The 7,086-nt window shown below is 32.3% G+C and overlaps 1 long non-coding RNA gene across 3 annotated transcripts; it reads left to right on the top strand.

Annotated features, from left to right (window-relative positions):
* The first annotated feature begins 1,311 nt into the window (after nt 1-1,311).
* LOC129723130 (uncharacterized) lies at nt 1,312-6,747 on the top strand. Of its 3 annotated transcripts, XR_008727723.1 has the most exons (5): nt 1,312-1,836; nt 1,960-2,117; nt 2,498-2,681; nt 4,953-5,251; nt 6,409-6,747. It is a non-coding gene; the product is annotated as an uncharacterized LOC129723130 (long non-coding RNA). The 3 variants fall into 3 exon arrangements; XR_008727721.1 differs by having other exon boundaries at nt 1,314-1,836; nt 1,960-2,681; XR_008727722.1 differs by lacking the exon at nt 4,953-5,251 and having other exon boundaries at nt 1,318-1,836; nt 1,960-2,681.
* Nucleotides 6,748-7,086: the final 339 nt, after the last annotated feature.

Genomic DNA, 7,086 nt, shown 5'->3' with positions numbered 1-7,086 from the left:
AAATAGTAGTCTTAGGAATTAGAAATTATAGAAATTAGGAATTAGAACTAACGATATATTATTTTTTCTTTGCGTAAGTTGATAAGTTCCTGGGTTCCTATTCTCGGAGTGGTTCCAAGGTATCGATTAAATTTAGACGCGCACCAAATCCCTGAGATTCAAAGGGGGAGTCTTATTCTCGTAACCTTATAATATATATATATATATATATATATATATATATATATATATATATATATATATATATATATATATATATATATATATATATATATATATATATATATATATATATATATATATATATATATATATATATATATATATATATATATATATATATATATATATATATATATATATATATATATATATATATATATATATATATATATATATATATATATATATATATATATATATATATATATATATATATATATATATATATATATATATATATATATATATATATATATATATATATATATATATATATATATAGTACTGAATGCTGTGGATGGCGATTTCAGATTTAACACATGATATATATATATATATATATATATATATATATATATATATATATATGTATATATATATATATATATATATATATATATATATATATATATATATATATATATATATATATATATATATATGTATATATATACATATATATATATATATATATATATATATATATATATATATATATATATATATATATATATATATATATATATATATATATATATATATATATATATATATATATATATATATATATATATATATATATATATATATATATATATATATATATATATATATATATATATATATATATATATATATATATATATATATATATATATATATATATATATATATATATATATATATATATATATATATATATATATATATATATATATATATATATATATATATATATATATATATTATAAGGTTACGAGAATAAGACTCCCCCTTTGAATCTCAGGGATTCGGTGCGCGTCTAAATTTAATCGATACCTTGGAACCACTCCGAGAATAGGAACCCAGGGACTTATCAACTTACGCAAAGGAAAAATTATATATCGTTAGTTCTAATTCCTAATTTCTATAATTTCTAATTCCTAAGACTACTATTTACATTATTTACAATTTGTACAATTCGCGAATCTTCTTATGCATCAATTTCCCTCGTCGCAGTATGTGCACACACTATCCGCATCAAGCTTGACTCACCGGGATCGCAGCGACGACGCTCAACTCCAGCAACAATACCAAAACCTCCCGTCCTGTGGGATACACTGCCTTTAGATGTTGGTTTAAATTTGATATTCAATCACTTCACACCTTACTATCAAACTTCTATTTGAACACTTCTCCCTTCTACGTTCCACAGACTTTCAAAAGATATATTTTCTGGTTACTTGATTGGCTATGCTTTTGCATCCGCCAGCTTTAGACTTCTGTTTCTCAAAAAAAAAACTACGACGCTTTCCAATCGCTTATATAGCGCCAATCTCTTCTTTTTCGCATTCAAATTTAAAAACGGAAACTCTTTCAGAGCTGAAATCAGGGATTACTCTTTAACCATCAATTTCCATTGCTCCAAGCGGTGTATGCGTTATCAGCAGTTATCTCCTTTTAACTTCCCCTCAACCTTCATCGACTGGGTTCATTTCGAGCAAGGCGGATAGTTCGAAAGTGATCTAAGTATCGATCGATCATCGGCCATCTTCCATTGATTGCTGGTTTGTTTTGACTTCCCCGTTCGTGTTTAGTAGTGAACTGAACGGCATCATGATGGTATGCTTTCAGGTAGATAGCCTAAATTTTTCCTTTAATTCATTCCTTAAATTATCCCTTCTTTGCTTCCCATAATCCTATTCCTACATAAACTAACCGAAACACCTTTTTTTTTGTTTCTTGCTATTTTTTTAGGCGAAATGGTTCCGCAGTCCGCGAACAGCAACGCAGAGCAGCTTACAATACCCCTCAACTTCGGAGAATGAAATTTGTGTAAACTCTTCTGTTTGCGCAAATTTCATTTCGATTTCTATGATGCTATTGCAACCCACGGGCAATTAATCAGACTTCTGGTTGTATATTAATCACCGTTCAGTTAACCCGCGGCAATGCAATTCTCGAGCAATCTTTCTTTTGTCCAAATCATGCAAAAGAAGTATTGGAACCTAACCTGAAAATGATCATATCCTCGTTCCAGCTTCACACAGAATCATCCAACTCTCCTTCCTTTTTAATTTAGTACAGTTAAAATATTTTCGTTTCATCATTATACAGTAATGATAAATTGCCAAATTTGATCCGTCAATCAAATATGAACTTAAATTATTCAACCTCAAAACCATTCCTATAATCCTCACAATCTAGCATCTGTTTGCTCAATAGACAATTGAGAAATTTTGCTTTCCTCCTCTATTTGTAAGATTTTTATTCGTATTGTTTTCTTTACTTTTAGGAAATCTGAATTATGCATTTTCCCACTGTTGTGGATACGCGCGAATGATGAACAATCGAAATTAATCTATACCCGTAAATCGACAGGAAATTTATCGCATTCGATATGAGCATCCAACATCATCTCTACCCCTAATTCATTTTCATATTTATTTTGTGAGTCGATCATTTCCAAGTTGAATTGCGTAAGTTTTAATATTTTTTTTATATTTTTTTTTCCATTTTATTTTCTTTATTACTACATCCTTTATATTTTATATTTAATTCCTAAACTATTGTTCATCTATGAAAATTCTTTGAGCTGAATATTCCAAGTTTTTTTCCATTCAAATCTATCAATTAATAAGTATTATTTCCTACAACTTTGGCTTTTTTGCATTCTATGTATTTTGGACCAAGTTTGGCGCTAAAATTTTTCGCAGCATTGCTTTGAAGGAATGAATCTCTCCAAACAATATCTCCCACTTCATATTCGAAATTTTTCTTAGTACTTCTGAGATTATATGAATGTGAATAACCTTGAGAAGCCTTAGCCATATTCTCTTTGACTATTTCTCTCAACCTTTTCTCTACTTCCGGTCTTTCTTCTGGTTCTATTCCTTGAATGATAAAATTTCGCTTCAATGAATACTCTCGCCCCGAAATAACGTGTTCTCTTCCGAATACTAAGAAATACGGAGTAAACTTCGTTGACGAATGTTTACTCGTATTTATTGCGTGCTCTATTACTGGCAATGCTTCATCCCATCTTCTTTGATCGTCACCCACACAACAACGTAACGCGGTTAATTACCCTATTGTATCTTTCGCATGGATTGTTTTGTGGATGATAGCTCGCCGAAAGAAAATGCTTCACCTCATATTTCGATAACAATGTTTTAAACGCCTTTCCGGCAAACACCGATGCATTATCAGATATCAAAATTTCGCTTACTGAGAATCTTTTGAATATGTCTTTTTCTACGAACCGACAAAGACGTTTCGCGTTTATTTCTCTAACTGGGTGCAAAAAACAAAACTTACTAAACCAGCATGCTACTACCAAAATGTGTCTAAATCCGGATATTGATCTTGGTAATGGACCTATATAATCAACGGATATTAACTGAAAAGGAAAATCTGCCTGTTTAGGATTTCCCATAGTCGGTTTATTTCCTGTTGTTATTGGCTTAGATGCTATGCAGCTCTTACAAGCTTTTATATAATCCTTAACATCCAGCATTAATTTTGGCCAGTAATATCGCAGTTTAATGCGTTCGGCCGTTTTGTCTACACCTAAATGTGCTGAATCATCGTGCGCTTGCTTCAATATAAACTTCCTATTTTCCTCTGGTACTACTTCTTTCCAATCATACGAATGGTCTACTAACTCCGATTCACTCATAACATATTTATACAACTTTCCATCAATTATTCGAAAATCTGGGTAACATTCAGGATCTATCTCAACTGCAGATTTAAGTTTCCTATACCATGACGACGAAATTGAAACTGTTTCAACTGGTCTAGATAACCAATCCGGTACAACATTCATAACACCTTTTCTATGTTCTAGTGTTATATCAAATGCTGCTAATCTCAAGTTCCATCGTTATAAACGGTTGCTACCTTCCCATTTAAGATTTTTGAGAAAAGTTAAAGCTTGACAATCAGTTCGAACTGTGACATGTACACCTTGTATGTAACCTCTGAAATGGTCAAGAGCTTTCAAAACTGCTAAACACTCTCTCTCGGTAGCTGCATATTTTCTTTCTGCAGATGTAAACTTTGCCGAATGATAGGCGATTACCTTTATCTTCCCTTCTATTTCTTGATATAACACGGCTCCCATTGCATAATCGGAGGCATCAGTTTCCAAAATGAACTGCTGATCAAATCTCGGGTTACTTAAAACTGGTGCTGATGAAAGAACTGATTTTATGCTTAGAAAAGCTTCATTGGCTTGTTTCATCCAGCAAAATGCTTTTCCTGATTTTAATAAATCTGTTAAAGGAGTCGTCAATTGAAAGCAATTTGGGATAAAGCGACGATAAAAGTTAACTACACCTATCAACCTTCTAACATCTCTTGGTGTCTTTGGTGTTTTAAAATTTAACACGACCTCAATTTTATGGTCACTTACAGAAAATCCATCTTGATTTAAAATAAATCCTAAATATTTCACCTCCTTTCTACAAAAATGAGACTTTTCCATACTAATGCTTAAATTTGCTCGCTTTAATCGTTGCGCAACTTCTTTCAACAACCTGATATGCTCCTCAAACGTATCTGTAGCTATTATAATGTCATCTAAATAGACGAACACATGCGGTAGCAAATCTACTCCCAATATTCTATCCATACAAAAAGTCTAAAGTCATTGGGGCATTCATAAAACCATTTGGCATAACATTCCACACAAATAGTCCTCTACCGTTAACTTTAAAACCTGTACACTTTTTTGAATTTTCTTCTAGCGGAATTTGATGATACGCTAGCTTCAAACCAAGTGTTGATAAAAAGCTACATGGACCTGATTGAGAGAGAATGCCATTCATATACGGTAGCGGATAATGATCACGGACTGTCTTTTTATTCAGTTCTCTACAATCCAAAACAATGCGAACACCTCCGTCTTTTTTCTTAATGGGACAAATTGGCTGGAAGTAATCAGTATCCGCATCAACTATCAACCCTAACTCTAACAAATGATCAAGAGTTTCATTTACTTCTTTCTGTACATAAGGGGACCATTTATAAGGATTGATTTGAACTGGTACGTTGTTAATGAGATCTATTTTGTGCTCTATCATATTGGTTCTGCCAATATAAGTTTTCGACGAAACGAGAAATTCCTTTGAGGCTGCCTTTAAAATTTCCTTTTGCTCGTCTGTAATTTCATGTTCAGTGGCTAACTCTTCTAGTTTAAAGTTTCGTTTTTCCACCACTAATTTTACTCCGAAACTGTCAAAAAAATCTACCCCCAGTATAAGTTGATTATTCAATGTCGGTATGTACAATGTAGGAATCACGCGAACCGTATTATTATATTTGAATGGAATATGATAACAAAATTCCGCAACGTGTCTCGTACCGTCTGCTGTTTTGATACTCAAGTGAACTGGGTAACGTTCTAAATTCGCGCGTTTGATAATCTCACTCGCTGATTTCCCGATCACCGTTACTTCCGAGCCAGAGTCTAATAACCCTAACAAACCTTCATGAAGTATGTTCACAAACGCGTAATTTCTTTTATCGTTGGGTATATTGATGATCAAATTCTTATTTGCAAAGTAATCATAATGTTGAGCCTTATGCATTTTTGAGACCGACTGGCTCATTACGACAGTCTCTTTTACGCGTTTCCCGAATTACATTTTCTGCATTCCTGAAAACTTACATCTTTCGCGCCGCAACCGCTGCAAAATTTATTCCGTAATTTCGCATAACATTTTCTGTAAATATGTCCTTTTTTTCCACAATTCCAACACGTTCCATCTCCTCTGTTTTCTATCGTTCTTCCACGCTCGTTGTTTATCGAGCTTTCCCTTCCTCTCATTTCATCATATCTACTTTGCTGTTCGTTTCTACCCACGTCTTGTGTGTTAAACTGCCTTTTCATCGTACCTGTGTACCTTGTATTCGGTTGTTGGTTGTAATTGTTTCTGTGTCGTTCATTCAGGACATTGTTCTGACCGAAACTATTCGATTGATTCGTTTGTATTCTTGGTGGGGATTCATTCATTCGATTATTCCAATTATTATTCTGAGGATACGATTGTCTCGTGAAATCTTTATGTAGATGATTACTGTGGCCAACACTGTTAATTTGGCTGTCAATATTGCAGAAGCTGGGATATGGATGGATATTACTGGATCGTTGATTGTAATAAAAGTTTTCACTGAAATTTCTAACATTTCCATTACTTCTAGGTGGACAATTCATTGCTGCGATTCGAGAGTTCATATTCGAAGTGTTCTGGGAGGTTGATGGTTCATTTCCGCGCAAATGAATGCTGTAATCAACATCATCTAGTTGTTTGCAATAAAATTGTAGTTCAATAATATCTCTTATTTGTGCCATGTAAGGTGCTAAACGAAACAAATATGTTGTACTTAGATTTTCTTTAAGGATTTTCAGTTTTTCATAATCACTTAGCTCATAAGACAATTCTTTGAACAACTTCTCCTTTTTTAAGTAATATTTATCAAATGTTTCTTCATTATTTTGCACAGTTTTTAAAATCTCTTTATACTTAAAAGAATCGTGATTAGAAGGCAAATAAAATTTGTAAAGACCTTCCAATATCTCTAACCATGTCCGAAAACTTTGGTGAGAGGTTAAATACCATTCACGCGCCTGTCCCGAGAATAAAAAAAGTGCATTTTTCTTGAGTTCCTCATCTGAAACATTTTGCGATTTCTTTAGCAAATCAATTGTATTCGCAAATTGTGGCAAGGTTAGCCCTCTACCGTTGCCGCTGAATGTTACATTCCATCTGCTCACAACTGATTTATCAGCCTGCTTTGATTCTGAAATATTATGTATAACAATTTGCTTCTCATCTTTTTGATTGTTTATTTGATTTTCGGTTATATATCATGTGTTAA

Source organism: Wyeomyia smithii, chromosome 2 (assembly GCF_029784165.1).
Source record: "Wyeomyia smithii strain HCP4-BCI-WySm-NY-G18 chromosome 2, ASM2978416v1, whole genome shotgun sequence".
In the NCBI taxonomy this organism is placed as follows: domain Eukaryota; kingdom Metazoa; phylum Arthropoda; class Insecta; order Diptera; family Culicidae; genus Wyeomyia; species Wyeomyia smithii.
The sequence above is the reverse complement of the archived record's forward strand: the minus strand, read 5'-3'. Positions and strand labels throughout refer to the sequence as shown.